This window comes from Pseudophryne corroboree, chromosome 3, assembly GCF_028390025.1.
Source record: "Pseudophryne corroboree isolate aPseCor3 chromosome 3, aPseCor3.hap2, whole genome shotgun sequence".
Lineage (NCBI taxonomy): Eukaryota > Metazoa > Chordata > Amphibia > Anura > Myobatrachidae > Pseudophryne > Pseudophryne corroboree.
Genome location: NC_086446.1, coordinates 188,937,873 through 188,959,732, shown reverse-complemented (window position 1 = coordinate 188,959,732; position 21,860 = coordinate 188,937,873). Strand labels below are relative to the sequence as shown.

Below are 21,860 nucleotides of genomic sequence, written 5' to 3'. Positions count from 1 at the left end.
GTTTAACGTTATAAGCGTCTGCACCGCTGGTGATCTCCTCGTGGTCCCGAGCGTCCGCTACGCTATAGCGAATCATTACGTTAGTCGGCAGCCAATAGCGTGCCTGCCTGTGATCTCTGGGCCGTAAGCGAACGTGACGCTTGAGCGTCTCGACTACGGTTGAGCGATCGTTACGCAACTTGCGTACCCTTACGGTACTTCTTACGTAGATAGCGTACAGTGTTCTTAGACCTCTTAAAGTGTTTTATATACGATAAATATTTAGCTTTATCAACGTCTTCTTGCTTCTGTTCTTCTGGCTCTGTGAGGAGAACGGCGGCGTGGCTCCGGGGGTGGACGCCCAGGACGAACCTGTGTTCACCCCCTCTGGAGCTAATGGTGTCCAGTAGCCAGATCCTATCATTTAAGTAGGTCTGCTCCTCTCTCCCCAGTCCCTCGATGCAGGGAGCCTGTTGCCAGCAGTGCTCCCTGTAAAAATAGAAAAATCCAAACAAAAATGCTTTCTAATGCAAAGAACTCAGGAGAGCTCCCCGCAGTGCGCCCATCTTCCTCTGGGCACAGTGTAAAACTGACGGTCTGGAGGAGGGACATAGAGGGAGGAGCCAGTGCACACCCAGAATCCAAAGCTTTCTTAAAGTGCCCTATCTCCTGCGGAGCCAGTCTATTCCCCATGGTCCTTACGGAGTCCCCAGCATCCTCTAGGACGTTCGAGAAAATAAACTAATTCACATTAAAAATGAGAGGGTACAACTATGGATCTATGTTATACAGTACAGAAAGCATAACCTTTCCATTCTAACAAGAAAAGCTTATACTGGGTTTCAATGACTTTGTCAGAGATCACGGTTGTTACAGATGTGAAGCCTCTATTGCCAGTAGTATCTGTCTGCTAATTACGTATTCTCCCTGGTAGCACCCTGTATTCACAAGCAGACAACGTGAGACCAGGGAGCAGAATTAATTACAATCTGACACATTCCATCTCCTGCTAGTGCCTCCCAAGATAATGTTTTTTTTTCCTGAGTTCCTATAATTAGCTGTTGGCATGATCATCTCCCCTTCTACTGCAACAAGGGCACCTTGACTGCAACTCCCCAAATGTCACATTGATATATGGTTATGTGGCACACACTGCTCACAACCCTCACTTACTATATCTCCTCTGTTCACATAATACTCCTAGCACAGATTTTTTTGCTGCAAACCAAAGGAAAACAGATTAAAACTATATGGAAGACCCCTGTCTACAGCATTGACAGCAGAACAGGCTTAAAGTCTATACTGCACCAAACAAATGTTAACTGGTTCAAGGGCAGAATACATTTGAAATTCATTTGGCTGAGAATGATGTAATTGAAGATGCTGACGCTTGCCTGATTAACTAGCGTTTTAAGATACTATTTCATGAAAATTGCAGGTTTGTTGACTATGTATCACTTCTTTTACTGACGACCAGAATGTCTTGTGCTCTTTGTTTAGAAAGATCATTGGGGCAGATGTATTAAGCCTGGAGAAGTGATAAAGCAGTGATAAGTGCAAGGTGATAATGCACCAGCCAATCAGCTGCTAACTGTCAATTTACATATTGAAGCTGATTGGCTGGTGCGGTATCACCTTGCACTTATCACTGCTTTATCCCTTCTCCAGTCGTAATACATCTGCCCCATTGATTCAAAATGTTTAACCTGGTAAAACCAAACCATCTATCATTTACCACTAGGATTATTAGATGGCAATACTGCAGCCCCGCAGCATAGTTGATCTTGATGAATTTGGATTGTAAGTACTATCTATCACTATGGCTGCTCCCACTTTCAGTCTATTTGCAGAAGCCAGAACACCTGGCAGAGTACTGTACTTCTGTGAGCAACTGTACCACTCAAACTACACTACAAAACCATTTTTGAGCAGAAGACCCTTCCAACAAGCTGCAACATTCCAACTCAACGAAACATTTACACTCCTTGTACTGCTGATCTCCAAGTATCACACTGTTTGTGATGATGATAGGTCAACAAAGGATTTCTTCTAGTGTATAATATAAACAGACAGTGACCATAGTAATGGGTTTCACTGAATGACTTGCAATGGTTCACATAATTTATTTTAAATAGAACTATGGCTCAAAGGAAGAAATATAATAAAGGAAATATAAAATAACACAATACAAGCGATTATACAAACTTGTACAGAATGTTCCCGTATTAGAAGTAAGCAACAAGTTAAGTGATCATATCAAAAGCAGGAGGAAGAAGTCCTTTAATGAAACTACAGGTCACAAACGTCAATGTGACTTCTATCATCAGGATAATGCACTTTTTAAGCCACATATTTTTTAATTTGTAATGCAAGATTTCTTCAGTTCGCTTGCATATAACAAATAGCGCAAGCACTCAGTTCCTGCTACACAAGAACCGATACTCTGAGTAATAAGTTAAGACCCTAAAGTCACACACAGGTTTTTTTCTCTTGCAACTATGGTGTATATGCCAGGGACGTGCAGTCAGGGGAGGCAGGGGAGGCAGTGCCTCCCCTGTCATTCTCCTGTCACTAATGATTAAAATAATACAAAGAAGATACTTATGACACATATTCTGTGTCATAACTATCTTCCTTATATTATGGTAATAATTTTCGGTGTAAATAGGTATTTAAATTGATTTCGGAGGCACCAAGAGCGGTGCCTCCCGCTGTCAATAGTAAATGTCCGGAAGCAGGGGGCGGGTAGGGGGCGGGACCAAGCAGAGGGCTGTAAAAGCCCATTGAAAAAATCAGTGTAAGCGGCACCAGTGTGAGTGCCTCAGTGCAGGGACGTGCTTTCAGCATATATGAAAGCACGCCCCTGCCACTAAAGGCAGATGTGATTGGGCAACAGATTAAGCACTGACAGTGACTGTAACCAGTCACCGTCAGTGCTGTACAGGAAGGGAGCTACAGTGGCAGCTTTATCACATGTGGATCGGAGGAAGGACGCGGGTCAGGTGCGCGCACCCCCTGCCCCCCCCCCCCCCCTCCCCGGGAATTTATGTCTCTTTATTTAAAAGAAAAACCCAATAGTCCGGTCCCCGTACACCTCCCCCCCCCCCGCGCGCGCCACGTCGCGCCGCGCCGGCCCTCAGCTTCTGCTGCCTATCTTCAGAATGAGCCGTCCCCTGTGGCTGCTGCAGAGTGAAAGGGAGCAAGAGGAGGGGGACGCTGGAGCTAACTTACCCGGCCGGCGTCTTCCTCTGTAGTGTATGGCTGCAGTCAGCGTCCGTGCTGTCCAAGGAGGAAGGCAGAGCGTCTGGGACCCGGCAGCAGCAGACAGGAGGTGACCCCCAGCAGCATAGGCACGAGTGGGATGACAGACTGCAGCGTTCAGGGTAAGTCTCTTCCACTCCATCCTTTCCCCTGCAGCCCACCACTGCTCCCATCCTGACCCCCTACTGTCCACCACTACTCCCATCCTGACCCCTACTGTCCACCACTACTCCCATCCTGACCCCTACTGTCCACCACTACTCCCATCCTGACCCCTACTGTCCACCACTACTCCCATCCTGACCCCTACTGTCCACCACTACTCCCATCCTGACCCCTACTGTCCACCACTACTCCCATCCTGACCCCTACTGTCCACCACTACTCCCATCCTGACCCCTACTGTCCACCACTACTCCCATCCTGACCCCTACTGTCCACCACTACTCCCATCCTGACGCCTACTGTCCACCACTACTCCCATCCTGACCCCTACTGTCCACCACTACTCCCATCCTGACTCCGGCAGTCCACCACTACTCCCATCCTAACCCCTGCTGTCCACCGTTATGCCCATCCTGCCTCCTGCTGTCCACTACCACACCCATCCTGCACCTTGCTACTTAATACTTAACTCACCCTGCCTTCTGCCCCAATACTTCCATCCTGCCCCTGCTCTCCACCACCACTACCCCTATCATGTTTTAAAGCCACCTTCTACCCACTACTCAAATCATCATCCTGTCCCCCCCCCCCCCCCCCCCCCACACACACACACCTATATCGTAACTAGGCCAGCTTAGAGGTGCCCCAGTCCTCCCTACAGCGCTGCAACTGGGCACTAGGACCCATCGGAAGGCCAGCGGGTACTTGGTGCCACAGTCCTCCCTCTTTGCACTGCCTCCATATAGAAGAGAAGCCATCGCCGCAGCAGTCGGCAGGCACTAGGACCTAGCTGCAGTCAAATACATCTCCTTTAGTCCCGGCATGAACAGGCTGTGGCTTGCACTGTGACCCCTGCACCCCCCCCCCACCCCCCCCCACACACACACACACACACACACACACACACACACACACACACCTGGCAGCAGGGGCTTACACTGTGCAACCTTGCTGCTTGCATCCATTTACCGGGCTGGTCTTCCATCCCAATCCGTCCATGGTTACACACACAACCCCATGGTTATTTTGTTGTCCAGCTCTTCTATTCAGTTAGCGCCACACCCACTACACATTTTGTACACACACCAGTCAGTGCCTCACCAGCCACTGACCTCACCGCACGCCACTGGTATATGCAATTGCGGTCTAATTGCCGCAAATGTCGAAAAACGGGGCATTTGACACAAAAAAAAAATTCGACAATGCAATACAGTACTTTTCGACAAAAAAACGTCCGTTTCAGATTCAACTTTTTGAAATTCGACAGTTGTCAAATTCGACATGTCTGCAACGGTAAAAATGCGGCTTTTCGACAAAAGTATATTCAATTGAAGAATGTCAATTCGACAACAGTGCTTTTCGACAGTCATTTCGTCAATTTCAGTCCGCCTCATTTGATGACGGAATCTAATAAAAAATGTTAAAAACATGTTTTTTCTGTTGCTAATAGCATATCTATTTATATTAGAATGGATTATCTACTTAGTTTGTCTATTAGGAGCCACAAGTATTATTTATATATTTTTTAAAAGAATATTATTTTTTTACTGACTAAAATAATATGAAGAGATCAGAGCATGTTTTTCAGTGGGAAGGGGTGGGAATGGGTTAACAATCTTGAAAAAAAAATGCGTGGGGACCCCCCTCCTAAGCATAACCCCACGCAATTTTTTTCTGTTGTTTTTTAAACACTTTTGTGCCATCCAAAAAGTCGAATCCAGGACGCACACTATCCGTCAATTGGTCCGTTTTTCGACAGCGGGATTGTCGAATCCGTTTTTTATTGAATATGTCGAATTTGGGTCCCGGCCGGAGGGTATGTGACTGTCGAATTGTGTTGAATTTAAAAACGGTCGAATTCCGAAATTGCATATACCCCTATAGGTGCATTTATTTTTTTCAAGCATGTTTAAGCACAAACGAGGCACACACTTTATCATCCACTTGTTTATAACGTGATCCTTTTGAAGCAGATATCACATGAAACAAACTTAATGCATTGCATTTTACAGTGGGTTGCGTGGCTGCAATGACGCGATTTACAGTGAAACGTGTCACCAAGACCACTGCAGCAGGGGACAGGATGAAGAGGGTGTTGACTCTTCCAGGAGAGCAAATAACCTTATTTTGAAGCAATCAGGTTAGCAATTTGGATATCTCTCCCAGAAGAGTAGACACCCCTCTTTAACCACTTAACTGATGATTCCCCCCTCCCCACCCCCAAAAAAAACGCTCAGAAATTTTTTTATGAGTGAATTAGGTGAAGAACATGAATTTAATCTTGTCCAAAATCATTTTAGTAAAAAAAAAAAAGGAAATATATATATTTTGAAATGGTTTCCCTCAAACATCGGTTGGGAAGATCGGAACATCGGTAACGTCGCAACGTTACTTTTTACACCCCAGACAGCTGCCAGGTACACAAGGGGGTGCTGGGGGTAGCTTTGTGTGTGTGTGTGGGGGGGGGGGGGGTTGGTTTACACTTTCCCAGCGGCTGCTATTGTCTGCAGCCGCCAGGTGGAGGTGTCCTGCCGCGCTGACCGATCAGCAGTGGTCGGCAGCACGCAACACTGAGGGGAGGGTGCGGGGAGGCAGAGGTACCTTCCGGTCCCTCTGAGAGCAGCAGCGGAGGGAAGTTTCCCTTCCCTGACGCTGCGAACACTGTTTAACTGACTGGTCACATCCTGTGCGAGCAGGTCAGATAAAGCACTTGCTGGTATGGTCGCATCTGATGCGACCATGCCAGGCAAGTGGTTAAGGCCGAGTGGCCTTCCAGGACAGTAGGCAAGTATGTTTTAGATTCAATTTTTTTTTTTGTTATGTACAATTTTATTTTAGTTTTTTAGCAGAAAGCCATCAAATGTGCACAGTCCATGGGTTTTCAACTCCAGTCCTCAAGTATCCTCAACAGGTCATGCTTTCAAGATTTCAGTCTGTGGAACAGGGACCCAGCAAAATAGATGGTCACCTGTGCATGATAAATGAAATACCCAAAACATTACCTGTTGTGTTGGTGGTACTTAAGAAGCCAATTTCATTTGTTTTTTTATTTTTTGGGAAATATAAAATTGGAAGACCACATTGTGATGTCTGAGCTCTGCTTACGACATGGGTAGTTTTCTTTTGAGACCATTTTTAGAAGCTTAATTTTATATTACTTTTTCTATTAAAAATAAAAATTGCCTCATCAGTGGGCATGGCTCTATATGACCTCCCCTGAGCAGGAAGGAATGCACAGACAGACAGGGTGGCAGTTCTTATTGCATGGCAGGTGGAAGACAGCATCTGCAGGGCATTAATAAGTAGAGTATTTTATTGGCATGTCACACAGTGCAAATATAATGCATTTTACAGCTCATGGATCAGTATGTGCGAAACAATGTTTTTAAGCCTTCAGCTCCACTCAAAAGCACTTAAACATTTACTATGATGCTATATTCCTTTTAACGTTCAACTTTGAAATCATGATATATTTTATTACCTATTATACTCTTAATTTATTGAAACCTCTCAATGTCCTCATTCTATTGCAAATTTAGTTTTGCTCACATTCATGGTCAAGCCACATATTTGTAAGCATACAAGACCATGCTACTGTAGGTAAAGGGCACTCTTAACAAGAGTCCAAGTGTCATTATATTTATGGTTCACATAGATAAATCGATCTGCTCTCGAAGCTGCAGTCATCCAATAATAAGTCATACTCAGTCTTCATCATTTTTTCCACCTTTGGCTGCACAAAACTAACATCTGTTGTATACTTTCTCATCTTAGTCTTGCATAGAAGTGCATGCTTTCAAATACAAGGTATAACACAGTGTAAATCAGTGGTCTCCAACCTTAATTGGGGTGTGAGCTATTTTCGGAAAATGCGCGTGCATTCCTGTGAAAGTGGGTGTGGCCTCACAAAAGTGGATGTGGTCTCACAAGTAATACCCCCGACTGCGTAGTGCCAGACACACAAATAATGCCCTCAGAAGTTCCAGATACACAAATAATGCCCCTTAGCAGTGCCAGATACACAAATAATGCCTACCAGCAGTGCCAGATACACAAATAATGCCTCCCAGCAGTGCCAGATACACAAATAATGCCCTCAGCAGTGCCAGATACACAAATAATGCCCCCAGCAGTGCCAGATACACAAATAATGCCCCACAGCAGTGCCAGATACACAAATAATGCCCCACAGCAGTGCCAGATACAATGCCCCCGCTTAAAATGCCCCCCCGCAGCGCCAGATAAAATGCCCCCCCCCCCCCCCCCCCGCAGTGTTCGATACAGTGCCCCACATAGTGCTAACCCGTGCTGCTCCTCCTGTATGAGGGACGGAAGGGAAGGGGAGGAGAGCGCAGCGCGCACCTCTCCTGTGAAGTCCGGAGAGCGGCTTCGGTGAGGGTGACAGAGTCTCCGGTGGCGGGCATTTAAAGTATGGTGCCGGTAAGTGAGACAATCAAAACTAGCGGAACGGCAGCCATTCAGGTGCCGCAACTGCCGGTCCACGAGCTCTGATTGGCTAACGGCCGGCACCATATTAAAAATGAAGGGAGGAGGAGTGCCAGTGACTGCCCAAGCTCATGCGCTCTGTGAGCTACCGAAAATACTACGGCGAGCTACCGCTAGCTCGCGAGCTATGGGTTGGAGATCACTGGTGTAAATCATTTAAAAACAACGCCAAATCTGGTCAATACAAATAGCCTTAACAGAGCTTGTATTATTTCCAGCTTGCATTAAATTATACTGCTGTTTGGTGCCCTGACATCCATAATACATATGGCATCTTTGTTTGCAATGTAATGCAAGTTAAGAAAATTAATATATATATATACAAAGGTATCTGGTCTCTAGGTCGACCACTATTGGTCGACAGGGTCTCTATGTCGACATGTTCTAAGTCGATAGGTCAAAAGGTCAACATGTTTTTCAATTTTTTTTCTTTTTTGTAACTTTTTCATACTTAACGATCCACGCGGACTACAATTGGGGAAAGTAACCTGTGCCAAGCGCAGCGGTATCGAAGCGAGCCATGCGAGGGGACACGGTGCACTCATTGGGGTTCCCGATCACTGTACGGAGAAAATTACACAACAAAAACATAAAAAACTCATGTCGACCTTTTGACCTGTCGACCTAGAGACCCTGTCAACCTAGAAACCCTGTCGACCTAGTTACTGCTGACCAATAGTGGTTGACCTAGACACGGTCGACCCTCCATACCACACCCATATACAAACTATTCTTCATGAACCGGCACTCTTACACCTATGTTGTGAGATTGCCTGATGCACCGCCTATGGAAATATCATGAGCAGCATAAAAGGCGTCCGGCACTTCAGGACTTAGCAACTGTAAGAAATTGGTCACATGGACAGCATCAGTTGTTACATCAACGTTTCGGGGTACAAACCCCTTTATCAAGACTTCACACCCTGAAACGTTGATGTTTTCTCATGACCGTTTCTTCTGTGGAGATGGTGATTTGCATGTGGTCAATAGAGATGATCTTAAGTGTCTTCACACGGGTGGTCTTCAGTATGCCGGCTGTCGGGATCCCGGCGCACAGTATACCGGCGCCGGAATCCCGACAGCCGGCATACCGACACTTATTCTTCCTTGTGGGGATCCACGACCCCCCTGGAGGGAGAATAAAATAGCGTGACGCGCGTAGCGCGCCACCGTACCCGCAGCATGGCGAGCGCAGCGTGGCGAGCGCAGCGAGCCCGCAAGGGGCTCATTTGCGCTCGCCACACTGTCGGTAAGCCGGCGGTCGGGCTCCCGGCGCCGGTATGCTGGTCGCCGGGAGCCCGACCGCCGGCATACCATACTACACCCCTTCACACTTTCACACCTGGTCAAGTGGGTTACCTGTTTTATGCAAACATTGTTGATCAAGCTGTAATATTTAGGCAACAGTCTGTCAACTATATTGATTGACAGGATGTTATGTTTGATATTCTCTCTGCACTTGTTATTACCGGGTGTCCACTACTGTTCTCTGCTGTTCGCCATCTGCTGGCTGCAGTACCCCAATTATTACTGACAAGAAGTAAGCTGTGTGAAATATTTTTTTTTTACCTCAGCAGCTACAACCCTATATTAATGTTTTTATGATATATATATATATATATATATATATATATATATATATATATATACACACACATACACACACATACACACACATACACACACACATAAACATTATTAATAGTTCTTTATATGGGATTGGGGGCCCTTATATAACATGTTGTAATTTCTACTTCTGTCATATTAATCAGGAGGAATGGATGTAAGTTAGATAATGATGCTGTGGTGCATTACTCATAACATGACCCAATTGCACCACATTTTAAAAGTGTTCCAGATATACCTCTATTAATGTAGTCTCTACAACAGATCACATAGCCAACCTCTTCAGTTGATTTATTTTCTGTTTATAGGATTCGACTTATTGGAAATGACAAAACAGATAGGTGAATGGAAGTGGGTTTCAGCCCAGTAGAAGAGTGAATACATCCTTTAAAGCGAGATAATGGAACACAAGCCCTGGTTCATTCATTGTTATGACCCCGTCAGAGTGAGCACCATCCACGCTGGACGGATCTGCAACGCATTGCTGAGCACTAACGGGATTAAAATCACAGATGCTGAGTGAGCTGGCCAATGGCCAACCTCATTATATGGAGAAGTGGCCATTTCAGAAATTAATTTCCTACTGTCTACCCCCATTGCCACCCCAAAAATAAATAGATAACTAGCACTAATAAACACAAATGTACGCCACCAAGAAATGAAGAAGAAAAATAATAGAAAAAAATGCAGGATGTTTTCGTCCAAGACAATTTTCTGCAGCTGACACACTCATCTACATTTTTTTGCTAACAAGATTTTCCGATCTTAAACCTGGCTTGAATGAATAGCGATTGTTCCCTTCTGGTTAGGAAGGTGCTGCATTTGCTCATACCCCATTCACTGGCCTAGAATCAGCCAGGCCTCAGATGGCTGTTTCCATGGCAACTTGGTTCATTCAATACAGGCACATAATGAAGACAATGTGTTTTCCATTTAGATGAGTTTTAGAGGGGAGAAAACAAAAAAAAAAAAAGAGCAAAAAAAGAGATGGAGAGGAACGACAGGCCTAGTAAGAGAGAAGGGAGTACCATCAACAAGACAGATTGTTTGGGAGATATTATATAGGAAAGACGTCTTAGAGTAAGTCGCCTATGCTAGTTTCTTCTCCACAATATGGATGCCTTCTATAGATAGTGATAGTATATCAAATAAAGCTTTCATTGATAAAAAAAAAAAAGCACAGTTCTAGATTGTGGCAAGAAAAACATACCTTACTTCCTACTGGCACAGTTGTAAACCTATAAAAAAAAAAAAAAAAAGGTTGGGTACGATATACCTGCACACGGGAGGCCGGCGTTCAGAATAACGACACCGGCATCCTGATGATAAATATCCCAACAGGTGTGAGTACAGCATTCTAACTCGCCCCCCTAACCTCACACATTAGTGCCTAACCCTAACCTCCCCTGCCTTAGTGCCTAAACCTAACCCCCCCCCCACCTCCTGGTGGTGCCTGACCCTAAGCCCCCCCTCCCTCTCCCTCCTCCTAACCCTAACCCCTTCAGTTGACGGCTGAAGCTAAACCACCCACATTTCCACACAGCCTATTCCTAGCTCTCTTGGCTATACTTGGCGTCGAGATTCCGGCATTGGGATTCTGACATTTTCTCGATTTCGGTGTCAGTGTTCTGATGGCTGTCTGATTCTGGCATCGGCATTTTGCCTGTTGGGATGCCGACAGCCGGGATCTTGAACGTAACCCCCAAAAAAACACAGGAGACAAAGGAAACAAATATGGTGGACATATCAGATCGAGTTGTTTGTCACTTCCATCAAGTATAATCCCTGTACCCAAGGTTCCGGATTCCACCACATAAGAAAATATGGTTGCCACTTGCCATCAATAGTACAAATATGTTTTGACCCTGTAGGGGAACCTTGATCCCAGTGTTTCCACATGAATAATCTCTGCATTTTACACAACTATTTGCAATGTTTAATTTTTTGTTTCAATAATAAATCCGTGTCAGTATGGATGGTGTAATGGTTAGCAGTACTGCTTCACAGTACTGAGGTCATGGTTCAGATTCCCACCATGGCCCTAACTGTGAAAGTTTGTATATTGTATATTCTCCCAGAGCTTGCGTGGGTTTCCTCTAGGTACTCCGTTCTCCTGCCACAATCCAAGAATATACTAGTAGGTTAAGTGGCTCAGGACTAATGAAAAAATTAAATAATAACCCCAGTGTGTGCGTATATATATATATATATATATATATATATATACATATATACACACACACACACACACACACAGTCAGGTCCATAAATATTGGTACAATCGACACAATTCTCATATTTTGGGCTCTATAGACAACCACAATGGATTTGACATGAAACAAACAAGATGTGCTTTAACTGCAGATTTTCCGCTTTAATTTGAGGGTATTTACATCCAAATCAGGTGAACGGTGTAGGACTTACAACGATTTCTATATGTGCCTCCCACTTTTTAAGGGACCAAAAGTAATGAGACAAACTAAACAATCCTAAATCAAACTTTCACTTTTTAATACTTTGATGCAAATCCTTTGCAGTCAATTACAGCCTGAAGTCTGGAACGCATAGACATCACCAGATGCTGGGTTTCATCCCTGGTGATGCTCTGCCAGGCCTCTAATGCAAATGTCTTCAGTTCCTGCTTGTTCTTGGGGCATTTTCCTTTCAGTTTTGTCTTCATCACGTGAAATGCATGCTCAATCGGATTCAGGTCAGGTGATTGACTTGGCCATTGCATAACATTCCACTTATTTGCCTTAAAAAACTCTTTGGTTGCTTTCGCAGTATGCTTCGGGTCATTGTGAAGCGCTGTCCAATGAGTTCTGAAGCATTTGACTGAACATGAGCAGATAATAAGAATTTGCTTGCCGATAATTCTATTTCTCGGAGTCCGTAGTGGATGCTGGGGTTCCTGAAAGGACCATGGGGAATAGCGGCTCCGCAGGAGACAGGGCACAAAAAGTAAAGCTTTACGATCAGGTGGTGTGTACTGGCTCCTCCCCCTATGACCCTCCTCCAAGCCTCAGTTAGGTACTGTGCCCGGACGAGCGTACACAATAAGGAAGGATTTTGAATCCCGGGTAAGACTCATACCAGCCACACCAATCACACTGTACAACCTGTGATCTGAACCCAGTTAACAGTATGATAACAGCGGAGCCTCTGAAAAGATGGCTCACAACAATAATAACCCGATTTTTGTAACTATGTACAAGTATTGCAGACAATCCGCACTTGGGATGGGCGCCCAGCATCCACTACGGACTCCGAGAAATAGAATTATCGGCAAGCAAATTCTTATTTTCTCTATCGTCCTAGTGGATGCTGGGGTTCCTGAAAGGACCATGGGGATAATACCAAAGCTCCCAAACGGGCGGGAGAGTGCGGATGACTCTGCAGCACCGAATGAGAGAACTCCAGGTCCTCCTTAGCCAGGGTATCAAATTTGTAGGATTTTACAAACGTGTTTGCCCCTGACTAAATAACCGCTCGGCAAAGTTGTAAAGCCGAGACCCCTCGGGCAGCCGCCCAAGATGAGCCCACCGTCCTTGTGGAATGGGCATTTACATATTTTGGCTGTGGCAGGCCTGCCACAGAATGTGCAAGCTGAATTGTATTACACATCCAACTAGCAATAGTCTGCTTAGAAGCAAGAGCACCCAGTTTGTTGGGTGCATACAGGATAACAGCAAGTCAGTTTTCCTGACTCCAGCCGTCCTGGAACATATTTTCAGGGCCCTGACAACATCTAGCAACTTGGAGTCCTCCAAGTCCCTAGTAGGTGCAAGGCACCACAATAAGCTGGTTCAGGTGAAACACTGACACCACCTTAGGGAGAGAACTGGGGACGAGTCCGCAGCTCTGCCCTGTCCGAATGGACAAACAGATATGGGCTTTTTTGAGAAAAAAACACCAATTTGACACTCGCCTGGTCCACGCCAGGGCCAAGAGCATGGTCACTTTTCATGTGAGATGCTTCAAATCCACAGATTTGACTGGTTTTAAACCAGTGTGATTTGAGGAATCCCAGAACTACGTTGAGATCCCACAGTGCCACTGGAGGCACAAAAGGGGGTTGTATATGCAATACTCCCTTGACAAACTTCTGGACTTCAGGAACTGAAGCCAATTCTTTCTGGAAGAAAATCGACAGGGCCGAAATTTGAACCTTAATGGACCCCAATTTGCGGCCCATAGACACTCCTGTTTGCAGGAAATGCAGGAAACGACCGAGTTGAAATTTCTTTGTGGGGCCATCCTGGCCTCACACCACGCAACATATTTTCGCCACATGTGGTGATAATGTTGTGCGGTCACCTCCTTTCTGGCTTTGACCAGGGTAGGAATGACCTCTTCCGGAATGCCTTTTTCCCTTAGGATCCGGCGTTCCACCGCCATGCCGACAAACGCAGTTGCGGTAAGTCTTGGAACAGACATGGTACTTGCTGAAGCAAATCCCTTCTTAGCAGCAGAGGCCATAAGACCTCTGTAAGCATCTCTTGAAGTTCCGGGTACCAAGTCCTTCTTGGCCAATCCGGAGCCATGAGTATAGTTCTTACTCCTCTACGTCTTATAATTCTCAGCACCTTAGGTATGAGAAGCAGAGGAGGGAACACATACACCGACTGGTACACCCACGGTGTTACCAGAACGTCCACAGCTATTGCCTGAGGGTCTCTTGACCTGGCGCAATACCTGTCCCGTTTTTTGTTCAGACGGGACGCCATCATGTCCACCTTTGGTATTTCCCAACGGTTTACAATCATGTGGAAAAAAACTTCCCGATGAAGTTTCCACTCTCCCGGGTGGAGGTCGTGCCTGCTGAGGAAGTCTGCTTCCCAGTTTCCATTCCCGGGATGAAACACTGCTGACAGTGCTATCACATGATTTTCCGCCCAGCGAAAAGTCCTTGCAGTTTTTGCCATTGCCCTCCTGCTTCTTGTGTCGCCCTGTCTGTTTACGTGGGCGACTGCCGTGATGTTTTTCCCACTGGATCAATACCGGCTGACCTTGAAGCAGAGGTCTTGCTAAGCTTAGAGCATTATAAATTTACCCTTAGCTCCAGTATATTTATGTGGAGAAAAGTCTCCAGACTTGATCACACTCCCTGGAAATTTTTTCCTTGCGTGACTGCTCCCCAGCCTCTCGGGCTGGGCTCCGTGGTCACCAGCATCCAATCCTGAATGCCGAATCTGCGGCCCTCTAGAAGATGAGCACTCTATAACCACCACAGGAGAGACACCCTTGTCCTTGGATATAGGGTTATCCGCTGATGCATCTGAAGATGCGATCCGGACCATTTGTCCAGCAGATCCCACTGAAAAGTTCTTGCGTGAAATCTGCCGAATGGAATTGCTTCGTAGGAAGCCACCATTTTTACCAGGACCCTTGTGCAATGATGCACTGTTTTTAGGAGGTTCCTGACTAGCTCGGATAACTCCCTGGCTTTCTCTTCCGGGAGAAACACCTTTTTCTGGACTGTGTCCAGAATCATCCCTAGGCACAGCAGACGTGTCGTCGGGATCAGCTGCGATTTTGGAATATTTAGAATCCACCCGTGCTGTTGTAGCAGTATCCGAGATAGTGCTACTCCGACCTCCAACTGTTCCCTGGACTATGCCCTTATCAGGAGATCGTCCAAGTAAGGGATAATTAAGACGCCTTTTCTTCGAAGAAGAATCATCATTTCGGCCATTACCTTGGTAAAGACCCGGGGTGCCGTGGACAATCCAAACGGCAGCGTCTGAAACTGATAGTGACAGTTCTGCACCACGAACCTGAGGTACCCTTAGTGAGAAGGGCAAATTTGGGACATAGAGGTAAGCATCCCTGATGTCCCGGGACACTATATAGTCCCCTTCTTCCTGGTTCGTTATCACTGCTCTGAGTGACTCCATCTTGATTTGAACCTTTGTAAGTGTTCAAAAATTTTTTAGAATAAGTCTCACCTAGCCTTCTGGCTTCAGTACCACAATATAGTGTGGAATAATACCCCTTTTCTTGTAGTAGGAGAGGTAATTTAATTATCACCTGCTGGGAATACAGCTTGTGAATTTTTTTTTTTTTTTTTTCCATACTGCCTCCTTGTCGGAGGGAGACCTTGGTAAAGCAGACTTCAGGAGCCTGCGAAGGGGAAACGTCTCGACATTCCAATCTGTACCCCTGGGATACTACTTGTAGGATCCAGGGGTCCTGTACGGTCTCAGCGCCATGCTGAGAACTTGTCAGAAGCGGTGGAACGCTTCTGTTCCTGGGAATGGGCTGCCTGCTGCAGTCTTCTTCCCTTTCCTCTATCCCTGGGCAGATATGATCTTATAGGGACGAAAGGACTGAGGCTGAAAAGACGGTGTCTTTTTCTGCAGAGATGTGACTTAGGGTAAAAACGGTGGATTTTCCAGCAGTTGCCGTGGCCACCAGGTCCGATGGACCGACCCCAAATAACTCCTCTTCCTTTATACGGCAATACACCTTTGTGCCGTTTGGAATCTGCATCACCTGACCACTGTCGTGTCCATAACATCTTCTGGCAGATATGGACATCGCATTTACTCTTGATGCCAGAGTGCAAATATCCCTCTGTGCATCTCGCATATATAGAAATGCATCCTTTAAATGCTCTATAGTCAATAAAATACTGTCCCTGTCAAGGGTATCAATATTTTTAGTCAGGGAATCCGACCAAGCCACCCCAGCTCTGCACATCCAGGCTGAGGCGATCGCTGGTCGCAGTATAACACCAGTATGTGTGTATATACTTTTTATGATATTTTCCAGCCTCCTGTCAGCTGGTCCTTGAGGACGGCCCTATCTATAGACGGTACCGCCACTTGTTTTGATAAGCGTGTGAGCGCCTTAGCCACCCTAAGGGGTGTCGCCCTAACTTCTGGCGGGAAAGGGTATACCGCCCCTAATTTTCTATCGGGGGGAACCCACGCATCATCACACACTTTATTTAATTTATCTGATTCAGGAAAAACTACGGTAGTTTTTTCACATCCCACATAATACCCTCTTTTGTGGTACTTGTAGTATCAGAAATATGTAACACCTCCTTCATTGCCTTTAACGTGTGGCCCTAATAAGGAATACGTTTGTTTATTCACCGTCGACACTGGATTCAGTGTCCCTGTCTGTGTCTGTGTCGACCGACTAAAGTAAACGGGCGTTTTAAAACCCCTGACGGTGTTTTTGAGACGTCTGGACCGGTACTAATTGTTTGTCGGCCGTCTCATGTCGTCAACCGACCTTGCAGCGTGTTGACATTATCACGTAATTCCCTAAATAAGCCATCCATTCCGGTGTCGACTCCCTAGAGAGTGACATCACCATTACAGGCAATTGCTCCGCCTCCTCACCAACATCGTCCTCATACATGTCGACACACACGTACCGACACACAGCACACACACAGGGAATGCTCTGATAGAGGACAGGACCCACTAGCCCTTTGGAGAGACAGAGGGAGAGTTTGCCAGCACACACCAAAAACGCTATAATTATATAGGGACAACCTTATATAAGTGTTTTCCCTTATAGCATCTTTATTATATATTTCTAACGCCAAATTAGTGCCCCCCCTCTCTGTTTTAACCCTGTTTCTGTAGTGCAGTGCAGGGGAGAGCCTGGGAGCCTTCCCTCCAGCCTTTCTGTGAGGGAAAATGGCGCTGTGTGCTGAGGAGATAGGCCCCGCCCCTTTTTCGGCGGCCTCGTCTCCCGCTCTTAACGGATTCTGGCAGGGGTTAAATATCTCCATATAGCCTCCGGAGGCTATATGTGAGGTATTTTTAGCCAAAATAGGTTTTCATTTGCCTCCCAGGGCGCCCCCCTCCCAGCGCCCTGCACCCTCAGTGACTGCCGTGTGAAGTGTGCTGAGAGGAAAATGCAGTGCTGTGCGCTACCTTTAGAAGACTGAGGAGTCTTCTGCCGCCGATTCTGGACCTCTTCTTACTTCAGCATCTGCAAGGGGGCCGGCGGCAAGGCTCCGGTGACCATCCAGGCTGTACCTGTGATCGTCCCTCTGGAGCTGATGTCCAGTAGCCAAGAAGCCAATCCATCCTGCACGCAGGTGAGTTCACTTCTTCTCCCCTAAGTCCCTCGTTGCAGTGATCCTGTTGCCAGCAGGACTCACTGTAAAATAAAAAACCTAAGCTAAACTTTTCTAAGCAGCTCTTTAGGAGAGCCACCTAGATTGCACCCTTCTCGGCCGGGCACAAAAATCTAACTGAGGCTTGGAGGAGGGTCATAGGGGGAGGAGCCAGTACACACCACCTGATCGTAAAGCTTTACTTTTTGTGCCCTGTCTCCTGCGGAGCCGCTATTCCCCATGGTCCTTTCAGGAACCCCAGCATCCACTAGGACGATAGAGAAAATATTGCCCAAAACACTTCAGAATTCATCCTGCTGCTTTTGTCAGCAGTCACATTATCAGTAAATACAAGGGAACCAGTTCCATTGGCAGCCATACATGCCCACGCCATGACACTACCACCACCATGCTTCACTGATGAGGTGGTGTGTTTTGGATCATGAGCAGTTCCTTTACTTTTCCATACTCTTCTCTTCCCATCACCCTGGTACAAGTTAATCTTTGTCTCATCTGTCCATAGGATGTTGTTCCAGAACTGTAAAGGCTTCTGTAGATGTTGTTTGGCTAACTCTAATCTGGTCTTCCTGTTTTTGTGGCTCACCAATGGTTTACATCTTGTGGTGAACCCTCCATATTCACTCTTGTGAAGTCTTCTCTTGATTGTTGACTTTTACACATATACACCTACCTCCTGGAGAGTGTTCTTGATCTGGGCAACTGTTGTGAAGGGGTTTTTCTTCACCAGGGAAATAATTCTTCTGTCATCCACCACAGTTGTTTTCCATGGTCTTCCTGAGCTCTCCGGTGCATTCTTTCCTTTTAAGAATGTTCCAAACAGTTGATTTGGCCACACCTAATGTTTTTGCTATCTCTCTGATGGGTTTGTGTTGATTTTTCAGCCTAATGATGGCTTGCTTCACTGACAGTGGCAGCTCTTTGGCTCTCATATTGAGAGTCGACAGCAACAGATTCCAAATGCAAATGTTACACCTGGAATCTACTCCAGACCTTTTACCTGCTTATTTGATTATGAAATAATGAGGGAATAGCCCACTCCTGTCCATGAAATAGCTTTTGAGTCGACTGTCCCATTACTTTTGGTCCCTTAAAAAGTGTGAGGTACATATAGAAACCGTTGTAATTCCTACACCGGTCACCTGATTTGGATGTAAATACCCCCAAATTAAATCAGAAAGTCAGTAGTTAAATCACATCTTGTTTGTTTCATTTCAAATCCATTGTGGTGGTGTATAGAGCCCAAAATATGAGAACTGTGTCGATGTCCCAATATTTATGGACCTGACTGTGTGTGTGTGTGTGTGTGTGTGTGTGTGTGTGTGTGTGTATGTATGTATGTATGTGTATATATATATATATATATATATATAAATATATATAGCATAACTGAAAATATGCATAATTAAAGTATCGACATAAGGACCCCCGTGTTTAATTATTCCCATGCACTGAAGGTTGCATTTCTTTAGCTCTGGAACAATAAAGGGAGAGATCTTAGTGCTACAAATTGAGTTTGCATGTGGCCTGGGCGACACAACTGTACCCTGTTCAATGAGCACTTGATAGGGAAAAGCCTCTGAGACTTAAAGATACATTTATCAAACAAGCCACAGTATCAGTTTAAGAAGCATCATTGGTTTAATTGTCAAGAAACAGCTCAGGGGAGCAGAGGAGGCAGACTTTGCTTACACCTTTCTGCTGCGTAGCGGAGACAGAAACACCTCCTCTAATTCCCTGACAGCTAATGAGATCAAACATAATCATACAGTCACTGTCTTCCAGAAAACAGAGTGCTTAAATATTTAAACATAAGAGCAACAGCACTCATGATACTGGTGGTCAATAAATAAAACATTGCCTATAATTACTATGAGATTTGTACAAAACTATGCACGTCCTGGGCTGGTCCATATTTAAATCTCTGTTCTACACACACAATTCATATCAGTGATCTGATCTCCTAAACACACACACATATAGGTTGTCCCATAATATATAAATTAGAATATACTTAATACACAAAAGACAAAACGTTTATTTAGGAATGACCAACTAAAGTGACATGTTATTTTAACATGCAAAGTCAACTAATTAAGCCCTATTTAGGACTGTACCAACGTGTGTGTGTGTGTGTGTGTGTGTGTGTGTGTGTGTGTGTCTCTCTGTAGAAGGTGCTATAACGGGATACGGTTACGTTGTCGGCGCAGGGATCCCGAACACTCACACTCCCGCCGGCTAACAGGGAGCTATTCCCACTCTTAAATGTCCACGACACCCATAGAGTGTGAACAGAACCTGTGGCAAGCTCAGCCAGCCCGCAAGGGGCTTTGCTTTTCTCGCCCATCCTGCTGGCATTCTGGCGGCCAGGATCCCGGCGGACGGGAACATATACCCAATGTGCTATAAAAATGTATTTGTTGCATTTTCCATACACCTCTCATTCCATTTTCACACAGCAGAAATGATTGATAATAGACAGAAATACCTCTACCACGGCTTTAGTAATGAAATCTCTAAAATAATCTACTGATGAAGTAAACACAACAGTGATGAGAATTGTATCACTCGCATGCATTTGCCTTATGCAAAAAAAGAGACACTGGCAGGAATAATTGAAGCACATGATCCTAACAAGACTTCTTTGGAAAAGGCCACAAAAGATCAGACTTTTTCTATTATACACCTTTTCCACTAAAGTCGCAGGTCTGACCTGGGATTTGGAACACGGTTCCAAGCCAGGTCAGACCCGAGACATGACCCAAGAATATCTCGGGTCAGCGTTGTTTACGGTGCAGTGTCTTCTGGTCAGCGCCCGGAAAACTGACAGATCAGGCCTCTCGGGGCATGGCCTCGGCCCCGTTAGGCCACGCCCCCAATTTGAAGCTGCCCACAGTCACGCTAGGGGTAAGGCCAGCAGTCTGGAAGCTGCTGGGCTGTCCCCAGCCTCTGGCACACACCTTTCCTGGCCAACGCTGCTGTCTCCATAGCAGGACAGACAGCAGCGCTGACAGCATGCTCTGTCCCCCCCAACCTTCTGCGGGACACTGCGGTCAGGAAGGTATGGGCTCTAGGCATGCTTTAAGCGTGTCCCGGGTCATATGATCCGTATAACCCGTTTATACTGCACCCTTACTTTTTTCTTTTTTTTTTTCAGGGAGCCGTTTCCACCACCAAAAAAACTGGGTCGATGTGTGTAAAAACCCGGGGTCATACTCTTCAACATAAGAAATTGGAGTAGATAAGGAACAGTAATTGCTGATTACGCTTAACAGTTGTTAAAAGAATCTGTAAAAATTAAACTCAACTGGTATAGGAGTCCAGGTAAATTAGAGAGATAAACGCTTACGCAATAGTGTGGGAAGCAGCACTTGACAAATACAGAAAATATTCAGTGCAGGGACACAGTGCTCACTTACTTTGTGCCTCATTGTCTGTGCAAAGCGCATAGATTAAAGAGTTAGATTTAGAAATAGAAGAAAAAGTCAATATCTCATGGATGAAACGCGTCAACGCTTTTGAACCCGTTTGTGGACATTTGGTTTATAAAAGCAGATGCCAGCCAGGAGAGCCAATAAGTGACAAAGACCTTTACAGTCACTATTCATTAAGAGGAACTTTCCCTGTCTGGTTTGGAATTCAGTGCAAGTGGGTAACCCACATTACTGGACCTGTGGAATGTAGAGAGACTTTAACTTGCTGGACCTCCACCATTGCTGCTACAATATCAAGGAGGCCCTCCGGAATGCACATTACATTGGGGTTGTTTAAAGTGATCTGCATAGATTATTCACAGCTATTGAAACATGATCTGCATCAATCCTAAATGGGCTCTTTGATACTTTTATTAACCAATTGGAGGATTACACTTTATTTTAACTAACTTACTGGCCGACTTTATTTGTGAGCTAAATAATACACTCTAGAAGCTTCTTACTTGCTTCCTTAATACTACGAAGCTTCAACTATTATCTATGCACTAATAATATTCCATTGTACACAAACTTAAAGTCGTATTTTAAATTTATGATGTTTTGACTGGATTCTTCTTTTATGTTTATTAATAAACATTTGTGCAGTTAGTGTAATAAATGCTACTTTAAAATCCTTTCTCCAGTATTCATTTCCTTTCAGGAAGAGCGGATTTGCAATATGTAAATACACTGTATACTCCTATACCAGAGCGGGGAAATCGTTTAAAGCTTATTATTTAAGAACTTAC

At 45.3% G+C, this 21,860-nt stretch overlaps 1 protein-coding gene across 12 annotated transcripts in view; it reads right to left on the bottom strand.

Annotated features, from left to right (window-relative positions):
* The window catches only part of ZMIZ1 (zinc finger MIZ-type containing 1), a 455,946-nt gene that overhangs the window by 126,995 nt on the left and 307,091 nt on the right, over nt 1-21,860 (bottom strand). The window contains exon 5 of one of the 12 annotated variants that reach the window (XM_063958717.1): nt 10,748-10,775. The exons of the other annotated variants lie outside the window; for them this stretch is intronic. The gene's annotated coding sequence lies outside the window, so the exon portion shown is untranslated. The remainder of the gene's footprint in view (nt 1-10,747; nt 10,776-21,860) is intronic. 12 annotated transcript variants of the gene reach the window in all.